Raw genomic sequence first — 20,956 nt, forward strand, 5'->3', positions numbered from 1 at the left:
TTTCATACGAGAGGGCGTTGTTACCAACTGTTAAAAGTCCAGCTGAAGGGACTGGCAACTCGCAGATGCTGCCGTGACCCGGATTCGAACCGGGGTTGCTGCGACCACAACGCAGAGTACTAACCACTATACGATCACGGCTGCTTGATGAGTTTAGTGTCAATTTTTTACCTATACCACATGGGTAGATCTGAACGTCACACTTACCTCTTTTTTAAATAAATGAGGTGAGTAACGAGTAGTTTTCACTACTGCGATTGCATTCTTCTCACAATCTGTTTTTTTAAAGAAAAACGATTTGCAAGTAGAAATTTCCTGAGCACTCCAAAGAAGTTGAAGGAAGGTTCCAAGCTAGCCAGGAGTCAAACCTGGAATCTCCTGATTCGTAGTCAGACGCGTTATCCATTGCGCCACTAGCCCTGTATGACAACTTGGCAGAATCCAAGAGTAACTGCATTTCATACGAGAGGGCGTTGTTACCAACTGTTAAAAGTCCAGCTGAAGGGACGGGCAACTCGCAGATGCTGCCGTGACCCGGATTCGAACCGGGGTTGCTGCGACCACAACGCAGAGTACTGACCACTATACGATCACGGCTGCTTGATGATCTTAGTGTCAATTTTTTACCTATACCACATGGGTAGATCTGAACGTCAAGATTACCTCTTTTGTAAATAAATGAGGTGAGTAACGAGTAGTTTTCCACTACTGCGATTCCGTTCTTCCCACAATCTGTTTTTTCAAAGAAAACAATTTTTCGAGAAGTTGAAGGAAGCTCCAAGCTAGCCAGGAGTCGAACCTGGAATCTCCTGATTCGTAGTCAGACGCGTTATCCATTGCGCCACTAGCCCTGTATGACAAGTTGGCAGAATCCAAGAGTAACTGCATTTCATACGAGAGGGCGTTGTTACCAACTGTTAAAAGTCCAGCTGAAGGGACTGGCAACTCGCAGATGCTGCCGTGACCCGGATTCGAACCGGGGTTGCTGCGACCACAACGCAGAGTACTAACCACTATACGATCACGGCTGCTTGATGAGTTTAGTGTCAATTTTTTACCTATACCACATGGGTAGATCTGAACGTCACACTTACCTCTTTTGTAAATAAATGAGGTGAGTAACGAGTAGTTTTCACTACTGCGATTGCATTCTTCTCACAATCTGTTTTTTCAAAGAAAACAATTTTTCGAGAAGTTGAAGGAAGGTCCGAGCTAGCCAGGAGTCGAACCTGGAATCTCCTGATTCGTAGTCAGACGCGTTATCCATTGCGCCACTACCCCTTTATGACAACTTGGCAGAATCCAAGAGTAACTGCATTTCATACGAGAGGGCGTTGTTACCAACTGTTAAAAGTCCAGCTGAAGGGACTGGCAACTCGCAGATGCTGCCGTGACCCGGATTCGAACCGGGGTTGCTGCGACCACAACGCAGAGTACTAACCACTATACGATCACGGCTGCTTGATGAGTTTAGTGTCAATTTTTTACCTATACCACATGGGTAGATCTGAACGTCACACTTACCTCTTTTGTAAATAAATGAGGTGAGTAACGAGTAGTTTTCACTACTGCGATTGCATTCTTCTCACAATCTGTTTTTTCAAAGAAAAACGATTTGCAAGTAGAAATTTCCTGAGCACTCCAAAGAAGTTGAAGGAAGGTTCCAAGCTAGCCAGGAGTCGAACCTGGAATCTCCTGATTCGTAGTCAGACGCGTTATCCATTGCGCCACTAGCCCTGTATGACAACTTGGCAGAATCCAAGAGTAACTGCATTTCATACGAGAGGGCGTTGTTACCAACTGTTAAAAGTCCAGCTGAAGGGACTGGCAACTCGCAGATGCTGCCGTGACCCGGATTCGAACCGGGGTTGCTGCGACCACAACGCAGAGTACTGACCACTATACGATCACGGCTGCTTGATGATCTTAGTGTCAATTTTTTACCTATACCACATGGGTAGATCTGAACGTCACACTTACCTCTTTTGTAAATAAATGAGGTGAGTAACGAGTAGTTTTCCACTACTGCGATTCCGTTCTTCCCACAATCTGTTTTTTCAAAGAAAACAATTTTTCGAGAAGTTGAAGGAAGGTCCGAGCTAGCCAGGAGTCGAACCTGGAATCTCCTGATTCGTAGTCAGACGCGTTATCCATTGCGCCACTAGCCCTGTATGACAACTTGGCAGAATCCAAGAGTAACTGCATTTCATACGAGAGGGCGTTGTTACCAACTGTTAAAAGTCCAGCTGAAGGGACTGGCAACTCGCAGATGCTGCCGTGACCCGGATTCGAACCGGGGTTGCTGCGACCACAACGCAGAGTACTAACCACTATACGATCACGGCTGCTTGATGAGTTTAGTGTCAATTTTTTACCTATACCACATGGGTAGATCTGAACGTCACACTTACCTCTTTTTTAAATAAATGAGGTGAGTAACGAGTAGTTTTCACTACTGCGATTGCATTCTTCTCACAATCTGTTTTTTCAAAGAAAAACGATTTGCAAGTAGAAATTTCCTGAGCACTCCAAAGAAGTTGAAGGAAGGTTCCAAGCTAGCCAGGAGTCAAACCTGGAATCTCCTGATTCGTAGTCAGACGCGTTATCCATTGCGCCACTAGCCCTGTATGACAACTTGGCAGAATCCAAGAGTAACTGCATTTCATACGAGAGGGCGTTGTTACCAACTGTTAAAAGTCCAGCTGAAGGGACTGGCAACTCGCAGATGCTGCCGTGACCCAGATTCGAACCAGGGTTGCTGCGACCACAACGCAGAGTACTGACCACTATACGATCACGGCTGCTTGATGATCTTAGTGTCAATTTTTTACCTATACCACATGGGTAGATCTGAACGTCAAGATTACCTCTTTTGTAAATAAATGAGGTGAGTAACGAGTAGTTTTCCACTACTGCGATTCCGTTCTTCCCACAATCTGTTTTTTCAAAGAAAACAATTTTTCGAGAAGTTGAAGGAAGGTCCGAGCTAGCCAGGAGTCGAACCTGGAATCTCCTGATTCGTAGTCAGACGCGTTATCCATTGCGCCACTAGCCCTGTATGACAACTTGGCAGAATCCAAGAGTAACTGCATTTCATACGAGAGGGCGTTGTTACCAACTGTTAAAAGTCCAGCTGAAGGGACTGGCAACTCGCAGATGCTGCCGTGACCCGGATTCGAACCGGGGTTGCTGCGACCACAACGCAGAGTACTAACCACTATACGATCACGGCTGCTTGATGAGTTTAGTGTCAATTTTTTACCTATACCACATGGGTAGATCTGAACGTCACACTTACCTCTTTTGTAAATAAATGAGGTGAGTAACGAGTAGTTTTCACTACTGCGATTGCATTCTTCTCACAATCTGTTTTTTCAAAGAAAAACGATTTGCAAGTAGAAATTTCCTGAGCACTCCAAAGAAGTTGAAGGAAGGTTCCGAGCTAGCCAGCAGTCGAACCTGGAATCTCCTGATTCGAAGTCAGACGCGTTATCCATTGCGCCACTAGCCCTGTATGACAACTTGGCAGAATCCAAGAGTAACTGCATTTCATACGAGAGGGCGTTGTTACCAACTGTTAAAAGTCCAGCTGAAGGGACTGGCAACTCGCAGATGCTGCCGTGACCCGGATTCGAACCGGGGTTGCTGCGACCACAACGCAGAGTACTGACCACTATACGATCACGGCTGCTTGATGATCTTAGTGTAAATTTTTTACCTATACCACATGGGTAGATCTGAACGTCAAGATTACCTCTTTTGTAAATAAATGAGGTGAGTAACGAGTAGTTTTCCACTACTGCGATTCCGTTCTTCCCACAATCTGTTTTTTCAAAGAAAACAATTTTTCGAGAAGTTGAAGGAAGGTCCGAGCTAGCCAGGAGTCGAACCTGGAATCTCCTGATTCGTAGTCAGACGCGTTATCCATTGCGCCACTACCCCTTTATGACAACTTGGCAGAATCCAAGAGTAACTGCATTTCATACGAGAGGGCGTTGTTACCAACTGTTAAAAGTCCAGCTGAAGGGACTGGCAACTCGCAGATGCTGCCGTGACCCGGATTCGAACCGGGGTTGCTGCGACCACAACGCAGAGTACTAACCACTATACGATCACGGCTGCTTGATGAGTTTAGTGTCAATTTTTTACCTATACCACATGGGTAGATCTGAACGTCACACTTACCTCTTTTGTAAATAAATGAGGTGAGTAACGAGTAGTTTTCACTACTGCGATTGCATTCTTCTCACAATCTGTTTTTTCAAAGAAAAACGATTTGCAAGTAGAAATTTCCTGAGCACTCCAAAGAAGTTGAAGGAAGGTTCCAAGCTAGCCAGGAGTCGAACCTGGAATCTCCTGATTCGTAGTCAGACGCGTTATCCATTGCGCCACTAGCCCTGTATGACAACTTGGCAGAATCCAAGAGTAACTGCATTTCATACGAGAGGGCGTTGTTACCAACTGTTAAAAGTCCAGCTGAAGGGACTGGCAACTCGCAGATGCTGCCGTGACCCGGATTCGAACCGGGGTTGCTGCGACCACAACGCAGAGTACTGACCACTATACGATCACGGCTGCTTGATGATCTTAGTGTCAATTTTTTACCTATACCACATGGGTAGATCTGAACGTCACACTTACCTCTTTTGTAAATAAATGAGGTGAGTAACGAGTAGTTTTCCACTACTGCGATTCCGTTCTTCCCACAATCTGTTTTTTCAAAGAAAACAATTTTTCGAGAAGTTGAAGGAAGGTCCGAGCTAGCCAGGAGTCGAACCTGGAATCTCCTGATTCGTAGTCAGACGCGTTATCCATTGCGCCACTAGCCCTGTATGACAACTTGGCAGAATCCAAGAGTAACTGCATTTCATACGAGAGGGCGTTGTTACCAACTGTTAAAAGTCCAGCTGAAGGGACTGGCAACTCGCAGATGCTGCCGTGACCCGGATTCGAACCGGGGTTGCTGCGACCACAACGCAGAGTACTAACCACTATACGATCACGGCTGCTTGATGAGTTTAGTGTCAATTTTTTACCTATACCACATGGGTAGATCTGAACGTCACACTTACCTCTTTTTTAAATAAATGAGGTGAGTAACGAGTAGTTTTCACTACTGCGATTGCATTCTTCTCACAATCTGTTTTTTCAAAGAAAAACGATTTGCAAGTAGAAATTTCCTGAGCACTCCAAAGAAGTTGAAGGAAGGTTCCAAGCTAGCCAGGAGTCAAACCTGGAATCTCCTGATTCGTAGTCAGACGCGTTATCCATTGCGCCACTAGCCCTGTATGACAACTTGGCAGAATCCAAGAGTAACTGCATTTCATACGAGAGGGCGTTGTTACCAACTGTTAAAAGTCCAGCTGAAGGGACTGGCAACTCGCAGATGCTGCCGTGACCCAGATTCGAACCAGGGTTGCTGCGACCACAACGCAGAGTACTGACCACTATACGATCACGGCTGCTTGATGATCTTAGTGTCAATTTTTTACCTATACCACATGGGTAGATCTGAACGTCAAGATTACCTCTTTTGTAAATAAATGAGGTGAGTAACGAGTAGTTTTCCACTACTGCGATTCCGTTCTTCCCACAATCTGTTTTTTCAAAGAAAACAATTTTTCGAGAAGTTGAAGGAAGGTCCGAGCTAGCCAGGAGTCGAACCTGGAATCTCCTGATTCGTAGTCAGACGCGTTATCCATTGCGCCACTAGCCCTGTATGACAACTTGGCAGAATCCAAGAGTAACTGCATTTCATACGAGAGGGCGTTGTTACCAACTGTTAAAAGTCCAGCTGAAGGGACTGGCAACTCGCAGATGCTGCCGTGACCCGGATTCGAACCGGGGTTGCTGCGACCACAACGCAGAGTACTAACCACTATACGATCACGGCTGCTTGATGAGTTTAGTGTCAATTTTTTACCTATACCACATGGGTAGATCTGAACGTCACACTTACCTCTTTTGTAAATAAATGAGGTGAGTAACGAGTAGTTTTCACTACTGCGATTGCATTCTTCTCACAATCTGTTTTTTCAAAGAAAAACGATTTGCAAGTAGAAATTTCCTGAGCACTCCAAAGAAGTTGAAGGAAGGTTCCGAGCTAGCCAGCAGTCGAACCTGGAATCTCCTGATTCGAAGTCAGACGCGTTATCCATTGCGCCACTAGCCCTGTATGACAACTTGGCAGAATCCAAGAGTAACTGCATTTCATACGAGAGGGCGTTGTTACCAACTGTTAAAAGTCCAGCTGAAGGGACTGGCAACTCGCAGATGCTGCCGTGACCCGGATTCGAACCGGGGTTGCTGCGACCACAACGCAGAGTACTGACCACTATACGATCACGGCTGCTTGATGATCTTAGTGTCAATTTTTTACCTATACCACATGGGTAGATCTGAACGTCACATTTACCTCTTTTGTAAATAAATGAGGTGAGTAACGAGTAGTTTTCCACTACTGCGATTCCGTTCTTCCCACAATCTGTTTTTTCAAAGAAAACAATTTTTCGAGAAGTTGAAGGAAGCTCCGAGCTAGCCAGGAGTCGAACCTGGAATCTCCTGATTCGTAGTCAGACGCGTTATCCATTGCGCCACTAGCCCTGTATGACAACTTGGCAGAATCCAAGAGTAACTGCATTTCATACGAGAGGGCGTTGTTACCAACTGTTAAAAGTCCAGCTGAAGGGACTGGCAACTCGCAGATGCTGCCGTGACCCGGATTCGAACCGGGGTTGCTGCGACCACAACGCAGAGTACTGACCACTATACGATCACGGCTGCTTGATGATCTTAGTGTCAATTTTTTACCTATACCACATGGGTAGATCTGAACGTCACACTTACCTCTTTTGTAAATAAATGAGGTGAGTAACGAGTAGTTTTCCACTACTGCGATTCCGTTCTTCCCACAATCTGTTTTTTCAAAGAAAACAATTTTTCGAGAAGTTGAAGGAAGGTCCGAGCTAGCCAGGAGTCGAACCTGGAATCTCCTGATTCGTAGTCAGACGCGTTATCCATTGCGCCACTAGCCCTGTATGACAACTTGGCAGAATCCAAGAGTAACTGCATTTCATACGAGAGGGCGTTGTTACCAACTGTTAAAAGTCCAGCTGAAGGGACTGGCAACTCGCAGATGCTGCCGTGACCCAGATTCGAACCGGGGTTGCTGCGACCACAACGCAGAGTACTAACCACTATACGATCACGGCTGCTTGATGAGTTTAGTGTCAATTTTTTACCTATACCACATGGGTAGATCTGAACGTCACACTTACCTCTTTTGTAAATAAATGAGGTGAGTAACGAGTAGTTTTCACTACTGCGATTGCATTCTTCTCACAATCTGTTTTTTCAAAGAAAAACGATTTGCAAGTAGAAATTTCCTGAGCACTCCAAAGAAGTTGAAGGAAGGTTCCGAGCTAGCCAGCAGTCGAACCTGGAATCTCCTGATTCGAAGTCAGACGCGTTATCCATTGCGCCACTAGCCCTGTATGACAACTTGGCAGAATCCAAGAGTAACTGCATTTCATACGAGAGGGCGTTGTTACCAACTGTTAAAAGTCCAGCTGAAGGGACTGGCAACTCGCAGATGCTGCCGTGACCCGGATTCGAACCGGGGTTGCTGCGACCACAACGCAGAGTACTGACCACTATACGATCACGGCTGCTTGATGATCTTAGTGTCAATTTTTTACCTATACCACATGGGTAGATCTGAACGTCACACTTACCTCTTTTGTAAATAAATGAGGTGAGTAACGAGTAGTTTTCCACTACTGCGATTCCGTTCTTCCCACAATCTGTTTTTTCAAAGAAAACAATTTTTCGAGAAGTTGAAGGAAGCTCCGAGCTAGCCAGGAGTCGAACCTGGAATCTCCTGATTCGTAGTCAGACGCGTTATCCATTGCGCCACTAGCCCTGTATGACAACTTGGCAGAATCCAAGAGTAACTGCATTTCATACAAGAGGGCGTTGTTACCAACTGTTAAAAGTCCAGCTAAAGGGAATGGCAACTCGCAGATGCTGCCATGACCCGGATTCGAACCGGGGTTGCTGCGACCACAACGCAGAGTACTGACCACTATACGATCACGGCTGCTTGATGATCTTAGTGTAAATTTTTTACCTATACCACATGGGTAGATCTGAACGTCAAGATTACCTCTTTTGTAAATAAATGAGGTGAGTAACGAGTAGTTTTCCACTACTGCGATTCCGTTCTTCCCACAATCTGTTTTTTCAAAGAAAACAATTTTTCAAGAAGTTGAAGGAAGCTCCGAGCTAGCCAGGAGTCGAACCTGGAATCTCCTGATTCGTAGTCAGACGCGTTATCCATTGCGCCACTAGCCCTGTATGACAACTTGGCAGAATCCAAGAGTAACTGCATTTCATACGAGAGGGCGTTGTTACCAACTGTTAAAAGTCCAGCTGAAGGGACTGGCAACTCGCAGATGCTGCCGTGACCCAGATTCGAACCAGGGTTGCTGCGACCACAACGCAGAGTACTGACCACTATACGATCACGGCTGCTTGATGATCTTAGTGTCAATTTTTTACCTATACCACATGGGTAGATCTGAACGTCACACTTACCTCTTTTGTAAATAAATGAGGTGAGTAACGAGTAGTTTTCCACTACTGCGATTCCGTTCTTCCCACAATCTGTTTTTTCAAAGAAAACAATTTTTCGAGAAGTTGAAGGAAGGTCCGAGCTAGCCAGGAGTCGAACCTGGAATCTCCTGATTCGTAGTCAGACGCGTTATCCATTGCGCCACTAGCCCTGTATGACAACTTGGCAGAATCCAAGAGTAACTGCATTTCATACGAGAGGGCGTTGTTACCAACTGTTAAAAGTCCAGCTGAAGGGACTGGCAACTCGCAGATGCTGCCGTGACCCAGATTCGAACCGGGGTTGCTGCGACCACAACGCAGAGTACTAACCACTATACGATCACGGCTGCTTGATGAGTTTAGTGTCAATTTTTTACCTATACCACATGGGTAGATCTGAACGTCACACTTACCTCTTTTGTAAATAAATGAGGTGAGTAACGAGTAGTTTTCACTACTGCGATTGCATTCTTCTCACAATCTGTTTTTTCAAAGAAAAACGATTTGCAAGTAGAAATTTCCTGAGCACTCCAAAGAAGTTGAAGGAAGGTTCCGAGCTAGCCAGCAGTCGAACCTGGAATCTCCTGATTCGAAGTCAGACGCGTTATCCATTGCGCCACTAGCCCTGTATGACAACTTGGCAGAATCCAAGAGTAACTGCATTTCATACGAGAGGGCGTTGTTACCAACTGTTAAAAGTCCAGCTGAAGGGACTGGCAACTCGCAGATGCTGCCGTGACCCGGATTCGAACCGGGGTTGCTGCGACCACAACGCAGAGTACTGACCACTATACGATCACGGCTGCTTGATGATCTTAGTGTCAATTTTTTACCTATACCACATGGGTAGATCTGAACGTCACACTTACCTCTTTTGTAAATAAATGAGGTGAGTAACGAGTAGTTTTCCACTACTGCGATTCCGTTCTTCCCACAATCTGTTTTTTCAAAGAAAACAATTTTTCGAGAAGTTGAAGGAAGCTCCGAGCTAGCCAGGAGTCGAACCTGGAATCTCCTGATTCGTAGTCAGACGCGTTATCCATTGCGCCACTAGCCCTGTATGACAACTTGGCAGAATCCAAGAGTAACTGCATTTCATACAAGAGGGCGTTGTTACCAACTGTTAAAAGTCCAGCTAAAGGGAATGGCAACTCGCAGATGCTGCCATGACCCGGATTCGAACCGGGGTTGCTGCGACCACAACGCAGAGTACTGACCACTATACGATCACGGCTGCTTGATGATCTTAGTGTAAATTTTTTACCTATACCACATGGGTAGATCTGAACGTCAAGATTACCTCTTTTGTAAATAAATGAGGTGAGTAACGAGTAGTTTTCCACTACTGCGATTCCGTTCTTCCCACAATCTGTTTTTTCAAAGAAAACAATTTTTCAAGAAGTTGAAGGAAGCTCCGAGCTAGCCAGGAGTCGAACCTGGAATCTCCTGATTCGTAGTCAGACGCGTTATCCATTGCGCCACTAGCCCTGTATGACAACTTGGCAGAATCCAAGAGTAACTGCATTTCATACGAGAGGGCGTTGTTACCAACTGTTAAAAGTCCAGCTGAAGGGACTGGCAACTCGCAGATGCTGCCGTGACCCAGATTCGAACCAGGGTTGCTGCGACCACAACGCAGAGTACTGACCACTATACGATCACGGCTGCTTGATGATCTTAGTGTAAATTTTTTACCTATACCACATGGGTAGATCTGAACGTCAAGATTACCTCTTTTGTAAATAAATGAGGTGAGTAACGAGTAGTTTTCCACTACTGCGATTCCGTTCTTCCCACAATCTGTTTTTTCAAAGAAAACAATTATTCGAGAAGTTGAAGGAAGCTCCGAGCTAGCCAGGAGTCGAACCTGGAATCTCCTGATTCGTAGTCAGACGCGTTATCCATTGCGCCACTAGCCCTGTATGACAACTTGGCAGAATCCAAGAGTAACTGCATTTCATACGAGAGGGCGTTGTTACCAACTGTTAAAAGTCCAGCTGAAGGGACTGGCAACTCGCAGATGCTGCCGTGACCCAGATTCGAACCGGGGTTGCTGCGACCACAACGCAGAGTACTAACCACTATACGATCACGGCTGCTTGATGAGTTTAGTGTCAATTTTTTACCTATACCACATGGGTAGATCTGAACGTCAAACTTACCTCTTTTGTAAATAAATGAGGTGAGTAACGAGTAGTTTTCCACTACTGCGATTCCGTTCTTCCCACAATCTGTTTTTTCAAAGAAAACAATTTTTCGAGAAGTTGAAGGAAGGTCCGAGCTAGCCAGGAGTCGAACCTGGAATCTCCTGATTCGTAGTCAGACGCGTTATCCATTGCGCCACTAGCCCTGTATGACAACTTGGCAGAATCCAAGAGTAACTGCATTTCATACGAGAGGGCGTTGTTACCAACTGTTAAAAGTCCAGCTGAAGGGACTGGCAACTCGCAGATGCTGCCGTGACCCGGATTCGAACCGGGGTTGCTGCGACCACAACGCAGAGTACTAACCACTATACGATCACGGCTGCTTGATGAGTTTAGTGTCAATTTTTTACCTATACCACATGGGTAGATCTGAACGTCACACTTACCTCTTTTGTAAATAAATGAGGTGAGTAACGAGTAGTTTTCACTACTGCGATTGCATTCTTCTCACAATCTGTTTTTTCAAAGAAAAACGATTTGCAAGTAGAAATTTCCTGAGCACTCCAAAGAAGTTGAAGGAAGGTTCCGAGCTAGCCAGCAGTCGAACCTGGAATCTCCTGATTCGAAGTCAGACGCGTTATCCATTGCGCCACTAGCCCTGTATGACAACTTGGCAGAATCCAAGAGTAACTGCATTTCATACGAGAGGGCGTTGTTACCAACTGTTAAAAGTCCAGCTGAAGGGACTGGCAACTCGCAGATGCTGCCGTGACCCGGATTCGAACCGGGGTTGCTGCGACCACAACGCAGAGTACTGACCACTATACGATCACGGCTGCTTGATGATCTTAGTGTCAATTTTTTACCTATACCACATGGGTAGATCTGAACGTCACATTTACCTCTTTTGTAAATAAATGAGGTGAGTAACGAGTAGTTTTCCACTACTGCGATTCCGTTCTTCCCACAATCTGTTTTTTCAAAGAAAACAATTTTTCGAGAAGTTGAAGGAAGCTCCGAGCTAGCCAGGAGTCGAACCTGGAATCTCCTGATTTGTAGTCAGACGCGTTATCCATTGCGCCACTAGCCCTGTATGACAACTTGGCAGAATCCAAGAGTAACTGCATTTCATACGAGAGGGCGTTGTTACCAACTGTTAAAAGTCCAGCTGAAGGGACTGGCAACTCGCAGATGCTGCCGTGACCCGGATTCGAACCGGGGTTGCTGCGACCACAACGCAGAGTACTGACCACTATACGATCACGGCTGCTTGATGATCTTAGTGTCAATTTTTTACCTATACCACATGGGTAGATCTGAACGTCACACTTACCTCTTTTGTAAATAAATGAGGTGAGTAACGAGTAGTTTTCCACTACTGCGATTCCGTTCTTCCCACAATCTGTTTTTTCAAAGAAAACAATTTTTCGAGAAGTTGAAGGAAGGTCCGAGCTAGCCAGGAGTCGAACCTGGAATCTCCTGATTCGTAGTCAGACGCGTTATCCATTGCGCCACTAGCCCTGTATGACAACTTGGCAGAATCCAAGAGTAACTGCATTTCATACGAGAGGGCGTTGTTACCAACTGTTAAAAGTCCAGCTGAAGGGACTGGCAACTCGCAGATGCTGCCGTGACCCAGATTCGAACCGGGGTTGCTGCGACCACAACGCAGAGTACTAACCACTATACGATCACGGCTGCTTGATGAGTTTAGTGTCAATTTTTTACCTATACCACATGGGTAGATCTGAACGTCACACTTACCTCTTTTGTAAATAAATGAGGTGAGTAACGAGTAGTTTTCACTACTGCGATTGCATTCTTCTCACAATCTGTTTTTTCAAAGAAAAACGATTTGCAAGTAGAAATTTCCTGAGCACTCCAAAGAAGTTGAAGGAAGGTTCCGAGCTAGCCAGCAGTCGAACCTGGAATCTCCTGATTCGAAGTCAGACGCGTTATCCATTGCGCCACTAGCCCTGTATGACAACTTGGCAGAATCCAAGAGTAACTGCATTTCATACGAGAGGGCGTTGTTACCAACTGTTAAAAGTCCAGCTGAAGGGACTGGCAACTCGCAGATGCTGCCGTGACCCGGATTCGAACCGGGGTTGCTGCGACCACAACGCAGAGTACTGACCACTATACGATCACGGCTGCTTGATGATCTTAGTGTCAATTTTTTACCTATACCACATGGGTAGATCTGAACGTCACACTTACCTCTTTTGTAAATAAATGAGGTGAGTAACGAGTAGTTTTCCACTACTGCGATTCCGTTCTTCCCACAATCTGTTTTTTCAAAGAAAACAATTTTTCGAGAAGTTGAAGGAAGCTCCGAGCTAGCCAGGAGTCGAACCTGGAATCTCCTGATTCGTAGTCAGACGCGTTATCCATTGCGCCACTAGCCCTGTATGACAACTTGGCAGAATCCAAGAGTAACTGCATTTCATACAAGAGGGCGTTGTTACCAACTGTTAAAAGTCCAGCTAAAGGGACTGGCAACTCGCAGATGCTGCCGTGACCCAGATTCGAACCAGGGTTGCTGCGACCACAACGCAGAGTACTGACCACTATACGATCACGGCTGCTTGATGATCTTAGTGTAAATTTTTTACCTATACCACATGGGTAGATCTGAACGTCAAGATTACCTCTTTTGTAAATAAATGAGGTGAGTAACGAGTAGTTTTCCACTACTGCGATTCCGTTCTTCCCACAATCTGTTTTTTCAAAGAAAACAATTATTCGAGAAGTTGAAGGAAGCTCCGAGCTAGCCAGGAGTCGAACCTGGAATCTCCTGATTCGTAGTCAGACGCGTTATCCATTGCGCCACTAGCCCTGTATGACAACTTGGCAGAATCCAAGAGTAACTGCATTTCATACGAGAGGGCGTTGTTACCAACTGTTAAAAGTCCAGCTGAAGGGACTGGCAACTCGCAGATGCTGCCGTGACCCAGATTCGAACCGGGGTTGCTGCGACCACAACGCAGAGTACTAACCACTATACGATCACGGCTGCTTGATGAGTTTAGTGTCAATTTTTTACCTATACCACATGGGTAGATCTGAACGTCAAACTTACCTCTTTTGTAAATAAATGAGGTGAGTAACGAGTAGTTTTCCACTACTGCGATTCCGTTCTTCCCACAATCTGTTTTTTCAAAGAAAACAATTTTTCGAGAAGTTGAAGGAAGGTCCGAGCTAGCCAGGAGTCGAACCTAGAATCTCCTGATTCGTAGTCAGACGCGTTATCCATTGCGCCACTAGCCCTTTATGACAACTTGGCAGAATCCAAGAGCAACTGCATTTCATACGAGAGGGCGTTGTTACCAACTGTTAAAAGTCTAGCTGAAGGGACTGGCAACTCTCAGATGCTGCCGTGACCCGGATTTCGAACCGGGGTTGCTGCGACCACAACGCAGAGTACTGACCACTATACGATCACGGCTGCTTGATGATCTTAGTGTAAATTTTTTACCTATACCACATGGGTAGATCTGAACGTCAAGATTACCTCTTTTGTAAATAAATGAGGTGAGTAACGAGTAGTTTTCCACTACTGCGATTCCGTTCTTCCCACAATCTGTTTTTTCAAAGAAAACAATTTTTCGAGAAGTTGAAGGAAGGTCCGAGCTAGCCAGGAGTCAAACCTGGAATCTCCTGATTCGTAGTCAGACTCGTTATCCATTGCGCCACTATACCTGTATGACAACTTGGCAGAATCCAAGAGTAACTGCATTTCATACGAGAGGGCGTTGTTACCAACTGTTAAAAGTCCAGCTGAAGGGACTGGCAACTCGCAGATGCTGCCGTGACCCGGATTCGAACCGGGGTTGCTGCGACCACAACGCAGAGTACTAACCACTATACGATCACGGCTGCTTGATGAGTTTAGTGTCAATTTTTTACCTATACCACATGGGTAGATCTGAACGTCACACTTACCTCTTTTTTAAATAAATGAGGTGAGTAACGAGTAGTTTTCACTACTGCGATTGCATTCTTCTCACAATCTGTTTTTTTAAAGAAAAACGATTTGCAAGTAGAAATTTCCTGAGCACTCCAAAGAAGTTGAAGGAAGGTTCCAAGCTAGCCAGGAGTCAAACCTGGAATCTCCTGATTCGTAGTCAGACGCGTTATCCATTGCGCCACTAGCCCTGTATGACAACTTGGCAGAATCCAAGAGTAACTGCATTTCATACGAGAGGGCGTTGTTACCAACTGTTAAAAGTCCAGCTGAAGGGACTGGCAACTCGCAGATGCTGCCGTGACCCGGATTCGAACCGGGGTTGCTGCGACCACAACGCAGAGTACTGACCACTATACGATCACGGCTGCTTGATGATCTTAGTGTCAATTTTTTACCTATACCACATGGGTAGATCTGAACGTCAAGATTACCTCTTTTGTAAATAAATGAGGTGAGTAACGAGTAGTTTTCCACTACTGCGATTCCGTTCTTCCCACAATCTGTTTTTTCAAAGAAAACAATTTTTCGAGAAGTTGAAGGAAGCTCCAAGCTAGCCAGGAGTCGAACCTGGAATCTCCTGATTCGTAGTCAGACGCGTTATCCATTGCGCCACTAGCCCTGTATGACAAGTTGGCAGAATCCAAGAGTAACTGCATTTCATACGAGAGGGCGTTGTTACCAACTGTTAAAAGTCCAGCTGAAGGGACTGGCAACTCGCAGATGCTGCCGTGACCCGGATTCGAACCGGGGTTGCTGCGACCACAACGCAGAGTACTAACCACTATACGATCACGGCTGCTTGATGAGTTTAGTGTCAATTTTTTACCTATACCACATGGGTAGATCTGAACGTCACACTTACCTCTTTTGTAAATAAATGAGGTGAGTAACGAGTAGTTTTCACTACTGCGATTGCATTCTTCTCACAATCTGTTTTTTCAAAGAAAACAATTTTTCGAGAAGTTGAAGGAAGGTCCGAGCTAGCCAGGAGTCGAACCTGGAATCTCCTGATTCGAAGTCAGACGCGTTATCCATTGCGCCACTACCCCTTTATGACAACTTGGCAGAATCCAAGAGTAACTGCATTTCATACGAGAGGGCGTTGTTACCAACTGTTAAAAGTCCAGCTGAAGGGACTGGCAACTCGCAGATGCTGCCGTGACCCGGATTCGAACCGGGGTTGCTGCGACCACAACGCAGAGTACTAACCACTATACGATCACGGCTGCTTGATGAGTTTAGTGTCAATTTTTTACCTATACCACATGGGTAGATCTGAACGTCACACTTACCTCTTTTGTAAATAAATGAGGTGAGTAACGAGTAGTTTTCACTACTGCGATTGCATTCTTCTCACAATCTGTTTTTTCAAAGAAAAACGATTTGCAAGTAGAAATTTCCTGAGCACTCCAAAGAAGTTGAAGGAAGGTTCCAAGCTAGCCAGGAGTCGAACCTGGAATCTCCTGATTCGTAGTCAGACGCGTTATCCATTGCGCCACTAGCCCTGTATGACAACTTGGCAGAATCCAAGAGTAACTGCATTTCATACGAGAGGGCGTTGTTACCAACTGTTAAAAGTCCAGCTGAAGGGACTGGCAACTCGCAGATGCTGCCGTGACCCGGATTCGAACCGGGGTTGCTGCGACCACAACGCAGAGTACTGACCACTATACGATCACGGCTGCTTGATGATCTTAGTGTCAATTTTTTACCTATACCACATGGGTAGATCTGAACGTCACACTTACCTCTTTTGTAAATAAATGAGGTGAGTAACGAGTAGTTTTCCACTACTGCGATTCCGTTCTTCCCACAATCTGTTTTTTCAAAGAAAACAATTTTTCGAGAAGTTGAAGGAAGCTCCGAGCTAGCCAGGAGTCGAACCTGGAATCTCCTGATTCGTAGTCAGACGCGTTATCCATTGCGCCACTAGCCCTGTATGACAACTTGGCAGAATCCAAGAGTAACTGCATTTCATACGAGAGGGCGTTGTTACCAACTGTTAAAAGTCCAGCTGAAGGGACTGGCAACTCGCAGATGCTGCCGTGACCCAGATTCGAACCGGGGTTGCTGCGACCACAACGCAGAGTACTAACCACTATACGATCACGGCTGCTTGATGAGTTTAGTGTCAATTTTTTACCTATACCACATGGGTAGATCTGAACGTCAAACTTACCTCTTTTGTAAATAAATGAGGTGAGTAACGAGTAGTTTTCCACTACTGCGATTCCGTTCTTCCCACAATCTGTTTTTTCAAAGAAAACAATTTTTCGAGAAGTTGAAGGAAGGTCCGAGCTAGCCAGGAGTCGAACCTAGAATCTCCTGATTCGTAGTCAGACGCGTTATCCATTGCGCCACTAGCCCTTTATGACAACTTGGCAGAATCCAAGAGCAACTGCATTTCATACGAGAGGGCGTTGTTACCAACTGTTAAAAGTCTAGCTGAAGGGACTGGCAACTCTCAGATGCTGCCGTGACCCGGATTTCGAACCGGGGTTGCTGCGACCACAACGCAGAGTACTGACCACTATACGATCACGGCTGCTTGATGATCTTAGTGTAAATTTTTTACCTATACCACATGGGTAGATCTGAACGTCAAGATTACCTCTTTTGTAAATAAATGAGGTGAGTAACGAGTAGTTTTCCACTACTGCGATTCCGTTCTTCCCACAATCTGTTTTTTCAAAGAAAACAATTTTTCGAGAAGTTGAAGGAAGGTCCGAGCTAGCCAGGAGTCAAACCTGGAATCTCCTGATTCGTAGTCAGACTCGTTATCCATTGCGCCACTATACCTGTATGACAACTTGGCAGAATCCAAGAGTAACTGCATTTCATACGAGAGGGCGTTGTTACCAACTGTTAAAAGTCCAGCTGAAGGGACTGGCAACTCGCAGATGCTGCCGTGACCCGGATTCGAACCGGGGTTGCTGCGACCACAACGCAGAGTACTAACCACTATACGATCACGGCTGCTTGATGAGTTTAGTGTCAATTTTTTACCTATACCACATGGGTAGATCTGAACGTCACACTTACCTCTTTTTTAAATAAATGAGGTGAGTAACGAGTAGTTTTCACTACTGCGATTGCATTCTTCTCACAATCTGTTTTTTTAAAGAAAAACGATTTGCAAGTAGAAATTTCCTGAGCACTCCAAAGAAGTTGAAGGAAGGTTCCAAGCTAGCCAGGAGTCAAACCTGGAATCTCCTGATTCGTAGTCAGACGCGTTATCCATTGCGCCACTAGCCCTGTATGACAACTTGGCAGAATCCAAGAGTAACTGCATTTCATACGAGAGGGCGTTGTTACCAACTGTTAAAAGTCCAGCTGAAGGGACGGGCAACTCGCAGATGCTGCCGTGACCCGGATTCGAACCGGGGTTGCTGCGACCACAACGCAGAGTACTGACCACTATACGATCACGGCTGCTTGATGATCTTAGTGTCAATTTTTTACCTATACCACATGGGTAGATCTGAACGTCAAGATTACCTCTTTTGTAAATAAATGAGGTGAGTAACGAGTAGTTTTCCACTACTGCGATTCCGTTCTTCCCACAATCTGTTTTTTCAAAGAAAACAATTTTTCGAGAAGTTGAAGGAAGCTCCAAGCTAGCCAGGAGTCGAACCTGGAATCTCCTGATTCGTAGTCAGACGCGTTATCCATTGCGCCACTAGCCCTGTATGACAAGTTGGCAGAATCCAAGAGTAACTGCATTTCATACGAGAGGGCGTTGTTACCAACTGTTAAAAGTCCAGCTGAAGGGACTGGCAACTCGCAGATGCTGCCGTGACCCGGATTCGAACCGGGGTTGCTGCGACCACAACGCAGAGTACTAACCACTATACGATCACGGCTGCTTGATGAGTTTAGTGTCAATTTTTTACCTATACCACATGGGTAGATCTGAACGTCACACTTACCTCTTTTGTAAATAAATGAGGTGAGTAACGAGTAGTTTTCACTACTGCGATTGCATTCTTCTCACAATCTGTTTTTTCAAAGAAAACAATTTTTCGAGAAGTTGAAGGAAGGTCCGAGCTAGCCAGGAGTCGAACCTGGAATCTCCTGATTCGTAGTCAGACGCGTTATCCATTGCGCCACTACCCCTTTATGACAACTTGGCAGAATCCAAGAGTAACTGCATTTCATACGAGAGGGCGTTGTTACCAACTGTTAAAAGTCCAGCTGAAGGGACTGGCAACTCGCAGATGCTGCCGTGACCCGGATTCGAACCGGGGTTGCTGCGACCACAACGCAGAGTACTAACCACTATACGATCACGGCTGCTTGATGAGTTTAGTGTCAATTTTTTACCTATACCACATGGGTAGATCTGAACGTCACACTTACCTCTTTTGTAAATAAATGAGGTGAGTAACGAGTAGTTTTCACTACTGCGATTGCATTCTTCTCACAATCTGTTTTTTCAAAGAAAAACGATTTGCAAGTAGAAATTTCCTGAGCACTCCAAAGAAGTTGAAGGAAGGTTCCAAGCTAGCCAGGAGTCGAACCTGGAATCTCCTGATTCGTAGTCAGACGCGTTATCCATTGCGCCACTAGCCCTGTATGACAACTTGGCAGAATCCAAGAGTAACTGCATTTCATACGAGAGGGCGTTGTTACCAACTGTTAAAAGTCCAGCTGAAGGGACTGGCAACTCGCAGATGCTGCCGTGACCCGGATTCGAACCGGGGTTGCTGCGACCACAACGCAGAGTACTGACCACTATACGATCACGGCTGCTTGATGATCTTAGTGTCAATTTTTTACCTATACCACATGGGTAGATCTGAACGTCACACTTACCTCTTTTGTAAATAAATGAGGTGAGTAACGAGTAGTTTTCCACTACTGCGATTCCGTTCTTCCCACAATCTGTTTTTTCAAAGAAAACAATTTTTCGAGAAGTTGAAGGAAGGTCCGAGCTAGCCAGGAGTCGAACCTGGAATCTCCTGATTCGTAGTCAGACGCGTTATCCATTGCGCCACTAGCCCTGTATGACAACTTGGCAGAATCCAAGAGTAACTGCATTTCATACGAGAGGGCGTTGTTACCAACTGTTAAAAGTCCAGCTGAAGGGACTGGCAACTCGCAGATGCTGCCGTGACCCGGATTCGAACCGGGGTTGCTGCGACCACAACGCAGAGTACTAACCACTATACGATCACGGCTGCTTGATGAGTTTAGTGTCAATTTTTTACCTATACCACATGGGTAGATCTGAACGTCACACTTACCTCTTTTTTAAATAAATGAGGTGAGTAACGAGTAGTTTTCACTACTGCGATTGCATTCTTCTCACAATCTGTTTTTTCAAAGAAAAACGATTTGCAAGTAGAAATTTCCTGAGCACTCCAAAGAAGTTGAAGGAAGGTTCCAAGCTAGCCAGGAGTCAAACCTGGAATCTCCTGATTTGTAGTCAGACGCGTTATCCATTGCGCCACTAGCCCTGTATGACAACTTGGCAGAATCCAAGAGTAACTGCATTTCATACGAGAGGGCGTTGTTACCAACTGTTAAAAGTCCAGCTGAAGGGACTGGCAACTCGCAGATGCTGCCGTGACCCAGATTCGAACCAGGGTTGCTGCGACCACAACGCAGAGTACTGACCACTATACGATCACGGCTGCTTGATGATCTTAGTGTAAATTTTTTACCTATACCACATGGGTAGATCTGAACGTCAAGATTACCTCTTTTGTAAATAAATGAGGTGAGTAACGAGTAGTTTTCCACTACTGCGATTCCGTTCTTCCCACAATCTGTTTTTTCAAAGAAAACAATTTTTCGAGAAGTTGAAGGAAGGTCCGAGCTAGCCAGGAGTCGAACCTGGAATCTCCTGATTCGTAGTCAGACGCGTTATCCATTGCGCCACTAGCCCTGTATGACAACTTGGCAGAATCCAAGAGTAACTGCATTTCATACAAGAGGGCGTTGTTACCAACTGTTAAAAGTCCAGCTAAAGGGAATGGCAACTCGCAGATGCTGCCATGACCCGGATTCGAACCGGGGTTGCTGCGACCACAACGCAGAGTACTGACCACTATACGATCACGGCTGCTTGATGATCTTAGTGTAAATTTTTTACCTATACCACATGGGTAGATCTGAACGTCAAGATTACCTCTTTTGTAAATAAATGAGGTGAGTAACGAGTAGTTTTCCACTACTGCGATTCCGTTCTTCCCACAATCTGTTTTTTCAAAGAAAACAATTT

The 20,956-nt window shown here is 45.4% G+C and overlaps 1 protein-coding gene and 79 non-coding genes across 84 annotated transcripts in view; 1 reads left to right on the top strand and 79 right to left on the bottom strand.

The window, feature by feature from the left end:
- Positions 1-20,956, top strand: part of cfap54 (cilia and flagella associated 54) — a 174,569-nt gene that overhangs the window by 130,139 nt on the left and 23,474 nt on the right. The window lies entirely within an intron of this gene.
- trnah-gug (transfer RNA histidin (anticodon GUG)) lies at positions 70-141 on the bottom strand. The gene has a single exon. It is a non-coding gene; the product is annotated as a tRNA-His (tRNA).
- On the bottom strand, positions 348-420 carry trnar-acg (transfer RNA arginine (anticodon ACG)). The gene has a single exon. It is a non-coding gene; the product is annotated as a tRNA-Arg (tRNA).
- Positions 526-597, bottom strand: trnah-gug (transfer RNA histidin (anticodon GUG)). Its single transcript has one exon. It is a non-coding gene; the product is annotated as a tRNA-His (tRNA).
- Positions 779-851, bottom strand: trnar-acg (transfer RNA arginine (anticodon ACG)). The gene has a single exon. It is a non-coding gene; the product is annotated as a tRNA-Arg (tRNA).
- Positions 957-1,028, bottom strand: trnah-gug (transfer RNA histidin (anticodon GUG)). Its single transcript has one exon. It is a non-coding gene; the product is annotated as a tRNA-His (tRNA).
- On the bottom strand, positions 1,209-1,281 carry trnar-acg (transfer RNA arginine (anticodon ACG)). The gene has a single exon. It is a non-coding gene; the product is annotated as a tRNA-Arg (tRNA).
- On the bottom strand, positions 1,387-1,458 carry trnah-gug (transfer RNA histidin (anticodon GUG)). The gene has a single exon. It is a non-coding gene; the product is annotated as a tRNA-His (tRNA).
- trnar-acg (transfer RNA arginine (anticodon ACG)) lies at positions 1,665-1,737 on the bottom strand. The gene has a single exon. It is a non-coding gene; the product is annotated as a tRNA-Arg (tRNA).
- On the bottom strand, positions 1,843-1,914 carry trnah-gug (transfer RNA histidin (anticodon GUG)). The gene has a single exon. It is a non-coding gene; the product is annotated as a tRNA-His (tRNA).
- Positions 2,096-2,168, bottom strand: trnar-acg (transfer RNA arginine (anticodon ACG)). Its single transcript has one exon. It is a non-coding gene; the product is annotated as a tRNA-Arg (tRNA).
- trnah-gug (transfer RNA histidin (anticodon GUG)) lies at positions 2,274-2,345 on the bottom strand. Its single transcript has one exon. It is a non-coding gene; the product is annotated as a tRNA-His (tRNA).
- Positions 2,552-2,624, bottom strand: trnar-acg (transfer RNA arginine (anticodon ACG)). The gene has a single exon. It is a non-coding gene; the product is annotated as a tRNA-Arg (tRNA).
- On the bottom strand, positions 2,983-3,055 carry trnar-acg (transfer RNA arginine (anticodon ACG)). The gene has a single exon. It is a non-coding gene; the product is annotated as a tRNA-Arg (tRNA).
- trnah-gug (transfer RNA histidin (anticodon GUG)) lies at positions 3,161-3,232 on the bottom strand. The gene has a single exon. It is a non-coding gene; the product is annotated as a tRNA-His (tRNA).
- On the bottom strand, positions 3,439-3,511 carry trnar-ucg (transfer RNA arginine (anticodon UCG)). The gene has a single exon. It is a non-coding gene; the product is annotated as a tRNA-Arg (tRNA).
- On the bottom strand, positions 3,617-3,688 carry trnah-gug (transfer RNA histidin (anticodon GUG)). Its single transcript has one exon. It is a non-coding gene; the product is annotated as a tRNA-His (tRNA).
- Positions 3,870-3,942, bottom strand: trnar-acg (transfer RNA arginine (anticodon ACG)). Its single transcript has one exon. It is a non-coding gene; the product is annotated as a tRNA-Arg (tRNA).
- trnah-gug (transfer RNA histidin (anticodon GUG)) lies at positions 4,048-4,119 on the bottom strand. The gene has a single exon. It is a non-coding gene; the product is annotated as a tRNA-His (tRNA).
- On the bottom strand, positions 4,326-4,398 carry trnar-acg (transfer RNA arginine (anticodon ACG)). The gene has a single exon. It is a non-coding gene; the product is annotated as a tRNA-Arg (tRNA).
- On the bottom strand, positions 4,504-4,575 carry trnah-gug (transfer RNA histidin (anticodon GUG)). Its single transcript has one exon. It is a non-coding gene; the product is annotated as a tRNA-His (tRNA).
- trnar-acg (transfer RNA arginine (anticodon ACG)) lies at positions 4,757-4,829 on the bottom strand. Its single transcript has one exon. It is a non-coding gene; the product is annotated as a tRNA-Arg (tRNA).
- Positions 4,935-5,006, bottom strand: trnah-gug (transfer RNA histidin (anticodon GUG)). The gene has a single exon. It is a non-coding gene; the product is annotated as a tRNA-His (tRNA).
- trnar-acg (transfer RNA arginine (anticodon ACG)) lies at positions 5,213-5,285 on the bottom strand. Its single transcript has one exon. It is a non-coding gene; the product is annotated as a tRNA-Arg (tRNA).
- trnar-acg (transfer RNA arginine (anticodon ACG)) lies at positions 5,644-5,716 on the bottom strand. The gene has a single exon. It is a non-coding gene; the product is annotated as a tRNA-Arg (tRNA).
- On the bottom strand, positions 5,822-5,893 carry trnah-gug (transfer RNA histidin (anticodon GUG)). Its single transcript has one exon. It is a non-coding gene; the product is annotated as a tRNA-His (tRNA).
- Positions 6,100-6,172, bottom strand: trnar-ucg (transfer RNA arginine (anticodon UCG)). Its single transcript has one exon. It is a non-coding gene; the product is annotated as a tRNA-Arg (tRNA).
- trnah-gug (transfer RNA histidin (anticodon GUG)) lies at positions 6,278-6,349 on the bottom strand. The gene has a single exon. It is a non-coding gene; the product is annotated as a tRNA-His (tRNA).
- trnar-acg (transfer RNA arginine (anticodon ACG)) lies at positions 6,531-6,603 on the bottom strand. The gene has a single exon. It is a non-coding gene; the product is annotated as a tRNA-Arg (tRNA).
- Positions 6,709-6,780, bottom strand: trnah-gug (transfer RNA histidin (anticodon GUG)). The gene has a single exon. It is a non-coding gene; the product is annotated as a tRNA-His (tRNA).
- trnar-acg (transfer RNA arginine (anticodon ACG)) lies at positions 6,962-7,034 on the bottom strand. Its single transcript has one exon. It is a non-coding gene; the product is annotated as a tRNA-Arg (tRNA).
- trnar-ucg (transfer RNA arginine (anticodon UCG)) lies at positions 7,418-7,490 on the bottom strand. Its single transcript has one exon. It is a non-coding gene; the product is annotated as a tRNA-Arg (tRNA).
- trnah-gug (transfer RNA histidin (anticodon GUG)) lies at positions 7,596-7,667 on the bottom strand. Its single transcript has one exon. It is a non-coding gene; the product is annotated as a tRNA-His (tRNA).
- trnar-acg (transfer RNA arginine (anticodon ACG)) lies at positions 7,849-7,921 on the bottom strand. The gene has a single exon. It is a non-coding gene; the product is annotated as a tRNA-Arg (tRNA).
- trnah-gug (transfer RNA histidin (anticodon GUG)) lies at positions 8,027-8,098 on the bottom strand. Its single transcript has one exon. It is a non-coding gene; the product is annotated as a tRNA-His (tRNA).
- On the bottom strand, positions 8,280-8,352 carry trnar-acg (transfer RNA arginine (anticodon ACG)). Its single transcript has one exon. It is a non-coding gene; the product is annotated as a tRNA-Arg (tRNA).
- On the bottom strand, positions 8,711-8,783 carry trnar-acg (transfer RNA arginine (anticodon ACG)). Its single transcript has one exon. It is a non-coding gene; the product is annotated as a tRNA-Arg (tRNA).
- On the bottom strand, positions 9,167-9,239 carry trnar-ucg (transfer RNA arginine (anticodon UCG)). The gene has a single exon. It is a non-coding gene; the product is annotated as a tRNA-Arg (tRNA).
- Positions 9,345-9,416, bottom strand: trnah-gug (transfer RNA histidin (anticodon GUG)). Its single transcript has one exon. It is a non-coding gene; the product is annotated as a tRNA-His (tRNA).
- Positions 9,598-9,670, bottom strand: trnar-acg (transfer RNA arginine (anticodon ACG)). The gene has a single exon. It is a non-coding gene; the product is annotated as a tRNA-Arg (tRNA).
- Positions 9,776-9,847, bottom strand: trnah-gug (transfer RNA histidin (anticodon GUG)). Its single transcript has one exon. It is a non-coding gene; the product is annotated as a tRNA-His (tRNA).
- trnar-acg (transfer RNA arginine (anticodon ACG)) lies at positions 10,029-10,101 on the bottom strand. Its single transcript has one exon. It is a non-coding gene; the product is annotated as a tRNA-Arg (tRNA).
- trnar-acg (transfer RNA arginine (anticodon ACG)) lies at positions 10,460-10,532 on the bottom strand. The gene has a single exon. It is a non-coding gene; the product is annotated as a tRNA-Arg (tRNA).
- trnar-acg (transfer RNA arginine (anticodon ACG)) lies at positions 10,891-10,963 on the bottom strand. Its single transcript has one exon. It is a non-coding gene; the product is annotated as a tRNA-Arg (tRNA).
- trnah-gug (transfer RNA histidin (anticodon GUG)) lies at positions 11,069-11,140 on the bottom strand. The gene has a single exon. It is a non-coding gene; the product is annotated as a tRNA-His (tRNA).
- Positions 11,347-11,419, bottom strand: trnar-ucg (transfer RNA arginine (anticodon UCG)). Its single transcript has one exon. It is a non-coding gene; the product is annotated as a tRNA-Arg (tRNA).
- trnah-gug (transfer RNA histidin (anticodon GUG)) lies at positions 11,525-11,596 on the bottom strand. Its single transcript has one exon. It is a non-coding gene; the product is annotated as a tRNA-His (tRNA).
- On the bottom strand, positions 11,778-11,850 carry trnac-aca (transfer RNA cysteine (anticodon ACA)). Its single transcript has one exon. It is a non-coding gene; the product is annotated as a tRNA-Cys (tRNA).
- On the bottom strand, positions 11,956-12,027 carry trnah-gug (transfer RNA histidin (anticodon GUG)). Its single transcript has one exon. It is a non-coding gene; the product is annotated as a tRNA-His (tRNA).
- On the bottom strand, positions 12,209-12,281 carry trnar-acg (transfer RNA arginine (anticodon ACG)). Its single transcript has one exon. It is a non-coding gene; the product is annotated as a tRNA-Arg (tRNA).
- trnar-ucg (transfer RNA arginine (anticodon UCG)) lies at positions 12,665-12,737 on the bottom strand. Its single transcript has one exon. It is a non-coding gene; the product is annotated as a tRNA-Arg (tRNA).
- On the bottom strand, positions 12,843-12,914 carry trnah-gug (transfer RNA histidin (anticodon GUG)). Its single transcript has one exon. It is a non-coding gene; the product is annotated as a tRNA-His (tRNA).
- trnar-acg (transfer RNA arginine (anticodon ACG)) lies at positions 13,096-13,168 on the bottom strand. Its single transcript has one exon. It is a non-coding gene; the product is annotated as a tRNA-Arg (tRNA).
- trnar-acg (transfer RNA arginine (anticodon ACG)) lies at positions 13,527-13,599 on the bottom strand. The gene has a single exon. It is a non-coding gene; the product is annotated as a tRNA-Arg (tRNA).
- trnar-acg (transfer RNA arginine (anticodon ACG)) lies at positions 13,958-14,030 on the bottom strand. The gene has a single exon. It is a non-coding gene; the product is annotated as a tRNA-Arg (tRNA).
- On the bottom strand, positions 14,568-14,639 carry trnah-gug (transfer RNA histidin (anticodon GUG)). The gene has a single exon. It is a non-coding gene; the product is annotated as a tRNA-His (tRNA).
- On the bottom strand, positions 14,846-14,918 carry trnar-acg (transfer RNA arginine (anticodon ACG)). Its single transcript has one exon. It is a non-coding gene; the product is annotated as a tRNA-Arg (tRNA).
- Positions 15,024-15,095, bottom strand: trnah-gug (transfer RNA histidin (anticodon GUG)). The gene has a single exon. It is a non-coding gene; the product is annotated as a tRNA-His (tRNA).
- Positions 15,277-15,349, bottom strand: trnar-acg (transfer RNA arginine (anticodon ACG)). Its single transcript has one exon. It is a non-coding gene; the product is annotated as a tRNA-Arg (tRNA).
- Positions 15,455-15,526, bottom strand: trnah-gug (transfer RNA histidin (anticodon GUG)). The gene has a single exon. It is a non-coding gene; the product is annotated as a tRNA-His (tRNA).
- On the bottom strand, positions 15,707-15,779 carry trnar-ucg (transfer RNA arginine (anticodon UCG)). The gene has a single exon. It is a non-coding gene; the product is annotated as a tRNA-Arg (tRNA).
- trnah-gug (transfer RNA histidin (anticodon GUG)) lies at positions 15,885-15,956 on the bottom strand. Its single transcript has one exon. It is a non-coding gene; the product is annotated as a tRNA-His (tRNA).
- trnar-acg (transfer RNA arginine (anticodon ACG)) lies at positions 16,163-16,235 on the bottom strand. Its single transcript has one exon. It is a non-coding gene; the product is annotated as a tRNA-Arg (tRNA).
- trnah-gug (transfer RNA histidin (anticodon GUG)) lies at positions 16,341-16,412 on the bottom strand. The gene has a single exon. It is a non-coding gene; the product is annotated as a tRNA-His (tRNA).
- trnar-acg (transfer RNA arginine (anticodon ACG)) lies at positions 16,594-16,666 on the bottom strand. The gene has a single exon. It is a non-coding gene; the product is annotated as a tRNA-Arg (tRNA).
- trnar-acg (transfer RNA arginine (anticodon ACG)) lies at positions 17,025-17,097 on the bottom strand. Its single transcript has one exon. It is a non-coding gene; the product is annotated as a tRNA-Arg (tRNA).
- Positions 17,635-17,706, bottom strand: trnah-gug (transfer RNA histidin (anticodon GUG)). Its single transcript has one exon. It is a non-coding gene; the product is annotated as a tRNA-His (tRNA).
- On the bottom strand, positions 17,913-17,985 carry trnar-acg (transfer RNA arginine (anticodon ACG)). Its single transcript has one exon. It is a non-coding gene; the product is annotated as a tRNA-Arg (tRNA).
- On the bottom strand, positions 18,091-18,162 carry trnah-gug (transfer RNA histidin (anticodon GUG)). Its single transcript has one exon. It is a non-coding gene; the product is annotated as a tRNA-His (tRNA).
- On the bottom strand, positions 18,344-18,416 carry trnar-acg (transfer RNA arginine (anticodon ACG)). The gene has a single exon. It is a non-coding gene; the product is annotated as a tRNA-Arg (tRNA).
- On the bottom strand, positions 18,522-18,593 carry trnah-gug (transfer RNA histidin (anticodon GUG)). Its single transcript has one exon. It is a non-coding gene; the product is annotated as a tRNA-His (tRNA).
- Positions 18,774-18,846, bottom strand: trnar-acg (transfer RNA arginine (anticodon ACG)). Its single transcript has one exon. It is a non-coding gene; the product is annotated as a tRNA-Arg (tRNA).
- On the bottom strand, positions 18,952-19,023 carry trnah-gug (transfer RNA histidin (anticodon GUG)). Its single transcript has one exon. It is a non-coding gene; the product is annotated as a tRNA-His (tRNA).
- trnar-acg (transfer RNA arginine (anticodon ACG)) lies at positions 19,230-19,302 on the bottom strand. The gene has a single exon. It is a non-coding gene; the product is annotated as a tRNA-Arg (tRNA).
- Positions 19,408-19,479, bottom strand: trnah-gug (transfer RNA histidin (anticodon GUG)). The gene has a single exon. It is a non-coding gene; the product is annotated as a tRNA-His (tRNA).
- trnar-acg (transfer RNA arginine (anticodon ACG)) lies at positions 19,661-19,733 on the bottom strand. Its single transcript has one exon. It is a non-coding gene; the product is annotated as a tRNA-Arg (tRNA).
- trnah-gug (transfer RNA histidin (anticodon GUG)) lies at positions 19,839-19,910 on the bottom strand. The gene has a single exon. It is a non-coding gene; the product is annotated as a tRNA-His (tRNA).
- trnac-aca (transfer RNA cysteine (anticodon ACA)) lies at positions 20,117-20,189 on the bottom strand. Its single transcript has one exon. It is a non-coding gene; the product is annotated as a tRNA-Cys (tRNA).
- trnar-acg (transfer RNA arginine (anticodon ACG)) lies at positions 20,548-20,620 on the bottom strand. Its single transcript has one exon. It is a non-coding gene; the product is annotated as a tRNA-Arg (tRNA).
- Positions 20,726-20,797, bottom strand: trnah-gug (transfer RNA histidin (anticodon GUG)). The gene has a single exon. It is a non-coding gene; the product is annotated as a tRNA-His (tRNA).

The sequence above is a fragment of the Gasterosteus aculeatus genome, chromosome 7 (genome assembly GCF_964276395.1).
Source record: "Gasterosteus aculeatus chromosome 7, fGasAcu3.hap1.1, whole genome shotgun sequence".
In the NCBI taxonomy this organism is placed as follows: domain Eukaryota; kingdom Metazoa; phylum Chordata; class Actinopteri; order Perciformes; family Gasterosteidae; genus Gasterosteus; species Gasterosteus aculeatus.